Here is a 14,185-nt window from a genome sequence, read left to right as displayed (position 1 = left end):
GTGTAATCCAAAGTAAAGCCATGTTTACAATATTTTAAAAAGAGGGGCTCCAGGTTTTTGGTGCCCTAGAAATGATCTGATAGTGCATAGTGGCACCTCAGAGTCAGAAGACACTTAGTCCAGGGCTCGGCAAAGCCGAGGCACCAGGACACCATGGCAACTATAAATTGCATCCTGCTACCTGGATTCACACATTGCCTCCCATTGACTTCAAGGCAAAAACGCCTCCCATTGGCTTCAAGGCAAAAACGCCTCCCATTGGCTTCAAGGCAAAAACGCCTCCCATTGGCCTCAAGGCAAAAACGCCTCCCATTGGCCTCAAGGCAAAAACGCCTCCCATTGGCCTCAAGGCAAAAACGCCGCCCAATGGCCTCAAGGCAAAAACGCCGCCCATTGGCCTCAAGGCAAAAACGTCGCCCATTGGCCTCAAGGCAAAAACGCCGCCCATTGGCCTCAAGGCAAAAACGCCGCCCATTGGCTTCAAGGCAAAAACGCAGCCCATTGGCTTCAAGGCCAAAACGCCTCCCATTGACTTCAAGGCAAAAACGCCTCCCATTGACTTCAAAGCAAAAACGCCTCCCCTTGACTTCAAGGCAAAAACGCCTCCCATTAACTTCACGGCAAAAAAGGCTGCCATTTACTAGAATACAAAAAAGACTGCCTTTTACTTCAATGCAAAAACGCCTCCCATTGATTTCAATGTAAAAACTCATTTCAACAGCAATCCTATGTGAACACTTATCTCTGCATACTATTCAACAACTTGAGATTCTGGAATAAACCGCTACAAACTTGCACAGGACCCTTTTCCTAATGGCACTCAAATCACAATGCATGTGGATCGTATCTCTGTGAACCACCTCAACAAGAACACATAATATCTAGCCTGTCATGAGAATCTGCGAGTTTGAAAATGCATCCAGAATCTCATATGTGTTTACCAGGGCGGCTCCATTCACATCTGGGAGTTTTGGGATCGTGGCAGAATCTCTATGATCGCAAAATGCAGATTCAGGTGCCATCGCATGAAGCTTGTCGCCCAAAAGTTGCCTTGCCCCAGGAGCTGACCGCCCATACTATGCTAGAAAAAACTGTATCCCAACTTTTTTACCTGGCTCCTAGACTTAAAGCTAATTTGTGAAGCCCTGGCCTACTTTTCAGGATACAACAGATTTGATTTAGAACTAGCTATAGACATGTAATTGAGTGCAAGAAGACAAAGGTAGGTGGTTGTATATGCTCATGACTTCCGGAGGGGAAAGTCTGATTGATGCTGCAGCTTTCAATGGCCCCTTGAGTATAATCTGGTGCAGAAACCATCTCCCTCTTCATCCCATGGCTTTATCTGCCCTTGGGTTGTTTGTTGCCCACCAGACCACAAATTAAAACATCAAGGCAACTGGCATGGTGCTCCTTGTCAGAAAATATATTGGAAATCTCAATGCAGTCCTGCAATGCAAGAATACAGACACTAAGAATATACTGTATAATGTTCAAAGACACCCAGGGCTACCCATTTGGTTATTATGGCGGTCTGGCGGCCTCTATTCCAGAACCTATGGTTAAAAAAATTCTAACCTATTGAGTGACTTGGGTATCTGGGATATGTGGAGAAGACAAAGTTGGAGCCATCATTCCAGGAATGTGTATATATTTGAAGTAAATCCTGCAATGGAATGCACGAGAGCCCCCGTGGAAAGAAATATGACCCTACCCCCCCCCTTCCCCATTACGGTTATTAGTATTGGCTACATAAGTCTATACCATCTTTGCATGTCATCACTACCACAGTCTGACTAAGCATGTCTTCAACACAAATATGAGTGGCTATTCATTGGGATGTCCTGAGCAAGCTTTAAAAGAGAAGTGTGGACTTTTTTTCTCCCATTTATACTTACCTAGGTGGATGCAGCATTGGTCCAATGCTGCCTCTGTCCCCCGCCATCTCAAAGTGTGAGAATTCGGTGATCACATGACCACTAATCTCTGACTTCTCACAGATGCTCTGAGCAGAGAGCAGGACTGTCAGTCACCAGCTCTCTGCTCTGCCCCCCACCAGCACTCACTGGAGCACTGGGCTGTGGAGGGGTGGGAGCGGCTGGCTCAGGCTCTCAGCACCTCGCTGAGCGGCTGAGCCAGGTGCAGCTCCAGTCTCTAGGATGAATCCCGACTTTGAAATTGGAATCTTTCCCTAGCCTGGACCAGCTGAGTGAAGTCAGTCAACAGCAAGCTTCAGCCCACTGTCAGATGAAAATGGGTGACAGGAGTACAGAAGGAAAATAACTTTGGCAGACACTGTGGGGTTTATTTGCTAAAACTGGAGGGTTCCAAATCTGGCACAACTCTGCAGAGAAACCAGCTTCCATTTTGTTTTTTTTTTTGCCAAAGCTTAATTGAAGTTAGAAGATGATTGGCTGCCATGCGCAGCTGCACCAGATTTTGAATGCTCCAGTATTAGTAAATCTAGCCCAGGAGTTTGTAGTACAAACTCTACTTTTGTGAAAAATAAATTATGCAAATTAATGTGTTTATTTATTATTATTTTTTTAAGAAAAAAAATATTTAATTAAGAGAAACAATCCAGAAATTAGTATCTGCTCAACCCATACAATTCATTGATTTTTACCCAGTTGTCCTAATTTGTTAAGAGCTCTAAACTGTGCTGTACAATGTTATCGAATTCAACACATTATACTGTTCCCGAATGCACCAACTTTCCCCATAATTTATTTAATCCTTTAATAGCTCTCTCTAATATCTTCTGCATGAAATAGAGCACACAACATACGGCACAACTGAGGTTTAGTATTCAGAGACGCAACCACTGCAATTAAACACCAGCTGCTGTAATTTAGCCATTACATCTGATTCTCAAAGTCTTTTGATTATATACAATGTACTTACTGAAAGCACTGATAATCAACAAGACTTTTATGGAATATGTATAAATTAGCCCACTCAACATATGGTAAAATTCATTCATAAGTATGAAGAAGCAAAAAGACATTTATTCATGTCTGATTTTGGGTATGTGGGCTAAACGCAAAACATGAAGTCATGCATTTTCAGGTAGGGAATAGGGTCTTTCTTAAACATTTTCTTCAACAGCTACTAGCCAAGAGACATGTAAGGAGGATGCTGGGCCTAAGGGTGGGAGTTCTGTTCTAGATGTTAGAGATAAAGGAGAGGAAAGTGGTCAACATGGAAAGCAGCATGCAGAGCTGTGTTCCTGGGCCCTGGTGCCCTGAGGTAGGGGCAATGAGCTTAAAGTAGGGGTCTCCAGACAAAGGGCCAGTTTACCCTCCTTACGGCTTTAGGGGGCCCATACTGTGGCCAGAGGGATTTGAAAAAGCCCTGGTATCAGTAAGAGTAAACAGTGCCCCATCATTGGTTTTAGTGGAAGGAATTGTGCCCTATCGTTGGTATCAGTGGGAGGAATGGTGCCACATTGTTGGTGTCTGTGGGAAGAATAGTGCCCCATTGTTGGTGTAATTTAATGGCATGGTGCCCCAAAGCCTGGATAAAGGCAAGCAAAGGACCACAGTTTGGAGACCATTGGCTTAGAGTAACATGACAGATCAGTTGTTAATATGGGTTAAGTAGAGAACATAACCAAGAGCTTGACAGATTTTTGCACTCAGTGTCAACAACATCAAGAGCACTAATTTCTTCTTAAATACAGTGCAAGGAGCCCCTATTGTACAGCAAAGATTTGTGTATCCTATTTGGTTCCCTTTAAAATAGTGTATTCACTATGAGCATCCAAGCAACATATGAAAGGTACACCACTCTGTGGGGTGCATTAAGTGCCATTAATTCCATATAAACCCCAATGTTCAAATATTTTAGGAGCTGATGGAGCTGTTCTGCAATGATGCACATACAGTACAGTACAGTGCATTGCAATGAAAGTTTGCTTCAGGTCTGTTTTTACTGCATTGTGATGCATTGGCAGTCCATTTAATATTAAACACAATACACATTAACACCTGACACACACAATAACACATGTGCAGTACTGCAGTGCAGTGCTAATGGGTAAAGAAGGCCTTAAAGTCTAAGACTGGCCATACACTATATAATTTTCTGTCCAATGGCTGTCCAATTTCCTTTAGATTTACCTTCAACTATGTAGTGCAAGGGACTGCCTAATTGGATACAACTGAAAGTGTTGTTTAGGTTTGACCTCGTATTATATGGTTTTTGATAAATCTAAAGCAAAATTCTCAAGAAAATTGTATAATGTATGGCCAGCCTAACTGCAGTCAATATTTTTAGTTTTGGGTAGCATGAGGAAAGGTTCACATTGGTATTAGGTTCGTATTTTTGTGTATGATCCCAATTGGAAAGATTTTACCTAATTTCCTATCCCTGTGAAGAAACGAGGGTAGCAGCCCTGGTCACCTGGACAAGAAAGCACCAACAGTCATAAAACCATTGTCAGACATTTCCACCCTTCCCTGCTCTACTAAATATGTGTGGGTTTGCTGTTGACTGTGTCTCTATTAGAGAAATTTTCCATGACTTCCTATGCTGAACCAATGGGGAAACAGAAAGCAATAAAAAGCTCACAGAGATTCTCACCATTTCACTTTATCCAACAAAACAAACGTTTGCCTGGAGTTAGGTGTTCAGTTTGTGAAAGTAACTTTCAGACTAAGGTGTCCTTCTGGGATGGTGAATTGTTGTGTAAACCTGTCTGTCTGCTTCACAAATGTACCACTGCAGGTTTTCACACTGTCAAAGTTGCCTGCAGCAAGTATATGTCAGCTATCAACTACACTGCATGTGTCTTGCTTATGGATGTAAAAGAGACACAGCCTACGGTGATCAGACCTCACCTCACCCCCTGGGTGCTGGTAGACCAGTACGGACAGTGCCGTTCCACAGATATAAGAAAAGAAAGGTCTTCATCACACTAAAAGATGGAATTTATCCTTTCATAACCAATATTCAGGGATGTGCAGGGTCCCCGTCAAAAGTACCTGTGCCACAGAAGTGGCCAGTGATGCCAACTCACATGTGGGTTACAGAAACAATGAAGTCTTATCCAGCATCACACCTTCCCCTACAGGGCTACCATTAGAATTAATGGGGCCCCATACTGCCTACCGCACAGCACCCACTGCACAGTGGGTGCAGCAAAATTGCACAAAGAGAGGGAGGGGCTTAAAACTTCAGCCTACATACAGGGTTCAGTGCTGAGAAATTTGTAAGGTACAGGGCACAGGTTTCACAAGTATATAATATATAGGGGTCAGCAGCATGTAATGCACAGAGTATAAAGGTGAGGTGTATGTAATATATACAGAGCAATATCAGGAGTATGCAGAGTACATAATACAGGGGTCAGTTGTTTCTAATATATATATTGCAGGGGCAGAAATATATACAGCTCAGTGTAGAGCACACCCTATTTTACCATAACCCCTTTTTGCATGGCACAGAAGTACCACCTATGGACATACACAAAATGTACACACACAACAGCTGACCTCTCTGGTGACATTGCTGGTTGTCGCTCTGGCTCTTTCAGCTACTTCTGCCGATGGGAAAGCATGAAGCTAGTGGTTCATGGAGTGGCATGACAAGATGTGGATGGGACTGCAGAAGGCTGGGCAGAGAGCACATGGTCAAGAGGAGAAGGCCAGAGTGCAGAGACCTCATTGAGTGGAGTAATCCTCTGTGTCGTGACCTCTAACAATTAAATTAAAGTCCCGGCCTGCCCCAGGAGATTGATATAGAAGAAGAGGCAAGAGGAATGCTAATTTTATTGTTGGACGCTTCAACACAGAGGATTACTCCACTTGCTCCTCTGCAGCTCCTTGCTGCACTGCCCCACAACCTGACTTTTTGTCTTCCAAATGGAGCCCTGAATGCCAATAACATCTAATCTCATAGGGCTTGTGCATACCTGCACAATCAGCAGCTGCTAGCTGCTGGAAAATCATGGACCCATGTTTAGAAGCTTCATCCCACCCAATAATCTACAAAGCTTCCAGGATCCACAACCCATACCAGGATTTACTAGTACTGGAGAAAACTGCAACACACATTCTGCAGCCCTTCAGCCTGATAGCTTGAGAACCCTGGGTAACACCAAATCCTTTCCACATTATTATATGGTGAATTTTAGTACCAGCACTCAAGATGATGGTACCAGCACTCAATCCAAAACATTGTCTTGGTGTTCACACAGGTATAACATTATAGTAATGGATATAGTTGGCACTCTCAGGAGAACACAACTAATCAAATAGTAGATTTATTACACCAACATCTGCTTATTTCTCAAGACCTACAGTTGTGTCCAAAATTATTCAACCCCCAATGCTGTAAAGGGGTTTAGGGACTATAGTGTACATTTGGAATTGTATTCAGAATCAAATCCTACAAGGACGTTGTAACTACCCAAATGCAACTAAAATGACATCAATTGTTTATGTAATACAGTAGTAAATGGTTCTTATGTGGTTTCTTCATTGCCACAATTATTCAACCCCTTAAAGACTACCACTCTGAAGAACAGAGGTTCATACAGGTGCTTTCCATCAGGTATTGAAAACACCTGTGGATGTCACCGAGCAGCAATCAAGCATAATAAGCACCAATTAGGCAGCTTTAAAATGACTGTGATACTCAGCTCCTTCTAGACATTTACTGGTGTGGTTACAAACATGGTGAAGGCAAGAGAATGGTCCAGGAAGACAAGAGAAGAGGTGATTTCTCTTCACAGGAAGGGCAATGGCTATAAGAAGATTGCAAAGATGTTAAACATACCAAGAGACACCTTAGGAAGCATCATTCGCAAATTCAAGGCAAAGGGCACTGTTGAAACGCTACCTGGTCGTGGCAGAAAGAAGATGCTGACTTCGACTGCTGTGCGCTACCTGAAGCGTAGAGTGGAGAGAAGTCCCCGTGTGACTGCTGAGGAACTGAGAAAAGATTTGTCAGATGTGGGTACAGAAGTTTCAGCCCAGACAATAAGACGCACACTGCGTAATGAAGGCCTCCGTGCCAGAACTCCCAGGCGTACCCCCTTGCTGTCTCCAAAGAATAAGAAGAGTCGACTGCAGTATGCCAAAAGCCATGTGGACAAACCACAAAAGTTGTGGGATAGTGTTCTGTGGACTGATGAAACAAAATTAGAACTGTTTGGGCCCATGGATCAACGCTATGTTTGGAGGAGGAAGAACAAGGCCTATGATGAAAAGAACACCTTGCCTACTGTGAAGCATGGTGGAGGGTCAATCATGCTTTGGGGCTGTTTTGCTTCTGCAGGTACAGGGAAGCTTCAGCGTGTGCAAGGTACCATGAATTCTCTTCAGTACCAGGAGATATTGGATGGAAACGTGATGCAGTCCGTCACACACCTGAGGCTTGGGAGACGTTGGACCTTTCAACAGGACAATGATCCCAAGCATACCTCCAAGTCCACTAGAGCATGGTTGCAGAGGAAAGGCTGGAACATTTTGGAGTGGCCATCGCAGTCACCAGACTTAAATCCGATTGAGAACCTCTGGTGGGACTTAAAGAAAGCAGTTGCAGTGCGCAAGCCTAAGAATGTGACTGAACTGGAGGCCTTTGCCCATGAAGAATGGGCGAAGATACCCGTAGATCGCTGCAAGACACTTGTGTCAAGCTATGCTTCACGTTTAAAAGCTGTTATAACTGTAAAAGGATGCTGTACTAAGTACTAAGATTGAATGTCACTTGGGGGTTGAATAAAACTGATAATGCTGTGAGCACAGAAAAGACATTTGTGGTTATTTCATTATAACTGTTATGTTATATTTGTCTGACCTACAAGTGCCTCTTTAATGTAAATGTAAGCAAGATGACTGAATGATCAAAAGCAATGTCAAACTGGCCAAAACACTCAATTTCAGTGGGGGTTGAATAATTTTGGACACAACTGTATCCTTGAGTGTCTACTAAGTCCATTGCTAGATACGAGCAGGGCCCTCTGTTTCCTCTTGTACCAAATTGTATTGTAACTGTAATGTCTACCTTCATTTTGTAAATCGCTACACAAACTGTTGGCGCTATATAAATCCTGTATAATAATAATAATATACAGTATACAGGGCTTTTTTTCAGCAGGAAACGCAGTTCTGGCACCTCCAGCACTGAATGTATGTAATGGCAAGGGGTGCTGAAGTGTGCTGGAGGGTCTATTGATGCTGGCTGCTGGGGATCTATTGTTGCTTGGGAGGTGGAGAATCTCTTAATGAGGGAGGGGTCTATTGTTGCTGAAGAGTCAGTTGTTGCTGGGAGGGATCTACTGCTGAGGGAGGTGTCTGTTGTTGCTGGCTGCTGGGAGATCTATTGTTGCTGGCAGGGGTCTATTGTTGCTCAGGTGGGTCTATTGTTACTGGGGGGTGTTTTGTTGCTGGGAGGCTTTTGTTTCTGCCAGCAGGAGATCTATTTTACTGCTTTTTATGTTTCATTAGCAAATTCCATAAAAATTACTTAACACCACAAAATGATACTTGCTTCTGTATTCACTAAAAGAGGTGGTAATGGTAGGTGGGTAGGCTATGGAAGAATAGGATGGTGCTCGTAGGTGGGTAGGAGGTGGCTACAAGGGTTGACTTAGAAGGGAGGAGTTTCTGCACCTATTCTGTGAGAAAAAAAGCCCTGACAGTATATCATATATATGTATTTACAAAGCATGTCCTTACAACGAGTGAAAAACAAAACAAGAAAGAAATGATGGCATTGTACTTTATACTGGTATAAGCAGGCCTCTGGGCCTAGAAGTAAGAAGTTAGTTTCATACCACAAAGCCAGCTAGTTCTGGACTGTCTATAGAGTGCCTGCAGCATTGTGTACAGTTGTCTTATAAAAATGTGTATTTTATTAGTTATGAATAAAAGCATTACAGGCAATGGACACAATACACTGTACAGTACCACAGGTACTGCGGGCAAGACATAGACATTAGACAGTGCTCCCCAAACTTGAAAAAGAACTTTCATATAAAAGATTGTTCACTAACTGCCACAATATTTTCTGCTGAAAACATTTAAATCAATATATTGTTATAGACTGCATGCGTACCTCATCCCTGATATACAATTCAAAGAAAAACAAAACCTGATGGGACTTTACTGGTACATTAAGTGGACAACCTCATGCTTATGCATTAGCATATTTATTGAAATACTTTTTGAAATGACATTGTATAGAAACAATACATGGCTAATCAGCCCGAAAAATAATGACATATTGTTCCATGGCATAAATGGCCTCTAAAGGTTTACGCGTTTCGCTTGTTAGCTTCCTCAGGACCCCAAAACTGTAGGCGAAGAGATCAAATGCCTTGACTAGAAGATGTATATACATATAAACCATTATTCATACAAATACAGTATCACAAAGGCATCATAAACCTTAAAAAACCATTGTCCGCAAACTCACATGCCAGCATAAAACGGTGATGCGAGGTAGCAGCACCCACACAGAAAGTCAACAAAATGGTCTTGGGTGAGCGTCCAACATCCACAGCCCCTCTCCCTCATCCCCAATCAAATGGAGTCCTGTAGAGAGAACAATGATTCTCAATGGTAATTAATGGTTTATATGTATATACATCTTCTAGCTAAGGCATTTCATCTCTTCGCCTCCAGTTTTGGGGTCCTGAGGAAGCTAACAAATGAAACGCATCGACCTTTGGAGGACATTTATGCCATGGAACAATATGTTGTTATTTCTCGGGATGATTAGCCAAGTATTGTTTTTATACAATGTCATTGCAAGATGTAGTTCAATAAATATGCTAATATATAAACACAAGGTTGTCCGTTTAATGCACCAGCAGGGGTGGACTGACAACTCATGGTGCCCCTGGGCAATAGGGGATCATGGGGCCCCTGTGTCCTTGCCCAAACTCAAAAAAGCCTATGAAAAAGGTACCAGGGGCATCTCATGGGGCTCCCTACTGGCCCTGGGCCCTCGGGCAGTGCCCGAGTTTCCAAATGGTCAGTCCGCCCCTGTGCACCTATAAAGTCCCATCAGGTTTTGTTTTTCTTTGAAAAGATTTCTAACCAAATTCACATGACAGATAAAATACATCCAGATAATGCTAGTGGTTACAGGAAGTACACTTGTGCATTTTGCACAGTTATTCAATCATCCTAAAATGGAAAAATAGTTATGCAAAAAGATTGCTTAATGTAAAGTAGATTAAAAATTCCATTTGTAGAGATCTATTTTGTTCTGTTGACTATGGTTTAAAGCTAATCAAAAGCTGCAACCTATGGCACTATGTCCTAGATTAGTCAAAACTATGTACATCATATGAGAGACTCCACATCTGTCTCGCTCCTGAACCACGCTCCCTACCACTGAGACGCGGACGATACAGGCACCAGTGACAGACGTTCCACATGGTGTTTCTACACCACAATACCCTACATGATTTTATTACTCTACTACCATGTGAGTGTTCCTACTTTTATTACATATTAAAGTGGTCTGCTGCACTTAGAGGCGCTTCTTCTTCTCTCCTCTCTCCTTATCATATAAGGGACTACCTACTGTATACACTTCATTTAATTTGTATCTAATCAGGCAGTATTGTTATTAGTAGATCAAAAGGGGCTTGGACAATAAGAATGTTAAGAAGTATTGTACCAACAATCTTTTGACCGTGTTTCTTGATGAGTATTTAAATCCAAAAGCAAAAATTTAATATATTGCAGTTTACTAGTCCTTCTTAGATGTGAAAACCTTTATCCATAACAGAAAATAAAAACCTGTAACTTCTGTAAAAGTTTAACCTTTAATTTGTTCATCACTTATGTAAAGTCAGTTTAAATCTACTATTCCTTCTAATACTAGCCCAGGGGTGGGCAAACTTTTTGACTTGAGGGCCGCAATGGGTTCATATATTGGACCCGGGGGCCGGACCAAGAGTAGATGAATGATGTGTATGTGTCATCCATAGTAAGTATAGTAATATTCCCCCATAGTAAGCATAGTAATTAATCCCCCATATAGTAATTCATCCCCCATAGTAATTCATCCCCCATAGTAATTCATCCCCCATATAGTAATTCATCCCCCATATAGTAATTCATCCCCCATAGTAATTCATCCCCCATAGTAATTAATCCCCCATATAGTAATTCATCCCCCATAGTAATTAATCCCCCATATAGTAATTCATCCCCCATATAGTAATTCATCCCCCATAGTAATTCATCCCCCATAGTAATTCATTCCCCCATATAGTAATTCATCCCCCATAGTAATTCATCCCCCATAGTAATTCATCCCCCATATAGTAATTCATCCCCCATAGTAATTCATCCCCCATATAGTAATTCATCCCCCCTATAGTACGTCATCCCCCCTATAGTAATTCATTCCCCATATTAATTCATCCCCCATATTAAGTCCCCAAGTCCCCCCTGTTTCAATTCACTTACCTTTGCTCCGTGCGTTCCTCTCGCCGTGTTCCCGCGCCGTTCCGGTCTTCAGGGCAAACTGTGAGAAGAGCCTAGCTCCCCTCACGTTCGTCACGCTGCCCCGCCTACACACATCCTGACAGCCATCCTGACAGTATCACGCTCCGCGGGCCGGATTAAAAGGTCCGCCGGGCTGTATACGGCCCACGGGCCGTAGTTTGCCCATTGCTGTACTAGCTTCTCTACAGCTTGACAATACTGCTGTCCATGGGTGGCTATATTGCTCCTCTATAGGAATGAGTGCGTGTGCTTTCCTAACCAATTTCAGTTCAGAACCCGAAAATCAACTATCATACCTGAGCAAATGAGCTGTAGTCGTGTGATTCCCCACCTCTCAGCTGACATAAACAAAGGGGACAATGATGCTGATGACATTGTTGACCTAATATAGTCCCTTTGTGTACGTCAGCTGCAGGGAGGGGACCCCTGCCCGCAGCTCAATGGCCCAGGAATGATGACTGACTTCGCGGTTTGGAACAAACACAAGCTCATCCTTATGTAAGACCAAAAGTGTGTTACTGGCAGGATCACCAGGTGAGAATGAGGATAAAAAAGGCCTAAAAAAGAAATTTAATGGTGCCACCACATCTAAGCTGTTCAATATTACATTGTAGTTTTTGGGTTCAGATACAGTTTAAGCCTCAGCTTTCTTACATGAGTGTGTTTGGAGAAGGATCTGAGTGAGGGTTCTTTCCCGAGCAATCTATGGCAGAACTGCATACAGATTAGTAAAAGAGTATAGAATACGCAAAAAGTAACAAAAACAGAAGACAATGACAAGCTCTGATTCTGCAGATGGCCCAGATGTAGTTTCTCCTTACAGGATATATGTCATTAAAGAATTACATAGTTGGCGGATCTCTAAATCTGAAAATGCTAGTTTGCTGGCTGTTGTGCGGATCCACAACCTAAATACTTTATGAGCTACTCATCCAGCACAAGTATGCAAATCAATCTCAGTCGCTTCACGGGTTGCATTTTTTTTTTTATTAGATCAGTGACGCAAAATATTGAAGTTGAGACAGAAAAGCAAAATTATTTCCAGAAGAAAGCAATGACATTTTTTCTATATTACCATTTTCCTTTAAAAAGAAAGTGAATTCACTCAAACCAGACACTTTAATAATGGATGTAAACTGCTGGTATGATGTGTTGAGTTCCTGTCTACAGCCACAAGATCTTCTTGATGGAATTCCAGCCTTTGCGCTAATAAATCACGTCTAAAATATTCTATATTAAAGAAAAATCTAGCAGGGGAGAAGTTGAGAACACGTGCAGATAATCACCTGGGCCACTGAGAAGTACAAGAATCTGCGTATTGATTCAAGCTGTTATCAGGTGATTGTAGCCGTATTAGTGCATTTGCGACAGAAACAATTGAGTACTGTCCGTGATACTTTTTTTATTTGCACTAACATACAATTTTGAGGACAAGCTTTCGGGGTATGTCCCCTTCTTCAAAGTCTATGCAGTACTATCAGTACTTAGTACTGCTTGGACTTTGAAGAAGGGGACATACCTCGAAAGCTTGTCCTCAAAATTGTATGTTAGTGCAAATAAAAAAAGCATCTTGGACAGTACTCAAGCCGTTATCACATACGCAAAGCTGACCTTTTTTCATGTATTGACCCTTTAATAGCCATACTTACAGAGAAGCTGAGGGTAAAGGTGATGGACTGGCCAAGCACATCTGCAGACCTAAAACCCTATTGAGCATCTGTGGGGCATCCTCAAACGGAAGGTGGAGGAGCGCAAGGTCTCTAACATCCACCAGCTCCGTGATGTCATCATGGAGGAGTGGAAGAGGACTCCAGTGGCAACCTGTCAACCTGTCTGGTGAACTCCATGCCCAAGTGATGGAAAATAATGGCGGCCACACAAAATATTGACACTTTGGGCCCAATTTGGACACTTTCACTTAGGGGTTTACTCACTTTTGTTGCTTGTGGTTTAGACATTAATGGCTGTGTGTTGAGTTATTTTGAGGGGACAGCAAATTTACACTGTTATACGTTGTACACTCACTACTTTACATTGTAGCAAAATGTCATTTCTTCAGTGTTGTCACATGAAAAGATAGAATAAAATACTTACAAAAATGTGAAGGGTGTACTCACTTCTGTGAGATACTGTATTTCTCATTGCTAAAGATGTCTCACAAAACGTTAATTTGTTCTCAGTGACGGTAACAGACATAGATTGCTTACCTTACATGTAGCAGACCGGAATGTACAGGATCAGCCAGCAGCTCCAAGACACATTTCAGTGCACAAGCATTTCCCTTAAGTTCCTTTCCTTCCTGATCAGCCAGAACATAGTTATCTACACTACAATGCTTTGCCTGGAAAGACTGGGGAGTGGTAGTGTTCATGTCATTTTGTTTCCCTCCCCATATAGCTGTGACAATATTTGTCTACTTTCCAGAGAGTTCAGACCAAAGGAATGTCAGCCAACAGGTACAGTGAAAAACTGACCCAACTAGTTTTTTTTTATGCGGTAATCTCTGCAGACTGTGATTTAGAGAAACTATTTTTTACCTACGTTAAGATTTGCTGTGAATGTGACAATATTGCAATATATTTCCTAGATAAGAAAATCATCAACACACCAAGGGTGGAGTGATGGGTGCAGTCAGCCCTGGGTGCAAGCAATAGAAGGATGCTTGGTATGCAGGCCTGAACTCTTACACATTCAGCAGAAGCCAAATGTCA

General features: G+C 42.3%; 1 protein-coding gene across 4 annotated transcripts in view; it reads right to left on the bottom strand.

The window, feature by feature from the left end:
• SYT16 (synaptotagmin 16) overlaps nt 1–14,185 on the bottom strand; it is a 141,507-nt gene that overhangs the window by 89,543 nt on the left and 37,779 nt on the right. Inside the window, exon 1 of one of the 4 annotated variants that reach the window (XM_089687480.1) lies at nt 13,682–13,816. The exons of the other annotated variants lie outside the window; for them this stretch is intronic. The gene's annotated coding sequence lies outside the window, so the exon portion shown is untranslated. Of the gene's footprint in view, nt 1–13,681; nt 13,817–14,185 lie in introns of those variants that run through there. 4 annotated transcript variants of the gene reach the window in all.

This window comes from Staurois parvus, unplaced genomic scaffold (genome assembly GCF_062004578.1).
Source record: "Staurois parvus isolate SC_StPar_1 unplaced genomic scaffold, SC_StPar_1.0 ptg000426l, whole genome shotgun sequence".
NCBI lineage: Eukaryota > Metazoa > Chordata > Amphibia > Anura > Ranidae > Staurois > Staurois parvus.
This window is presented reverse-complemented; position numbering and strand designations above follow the sequence as displayed.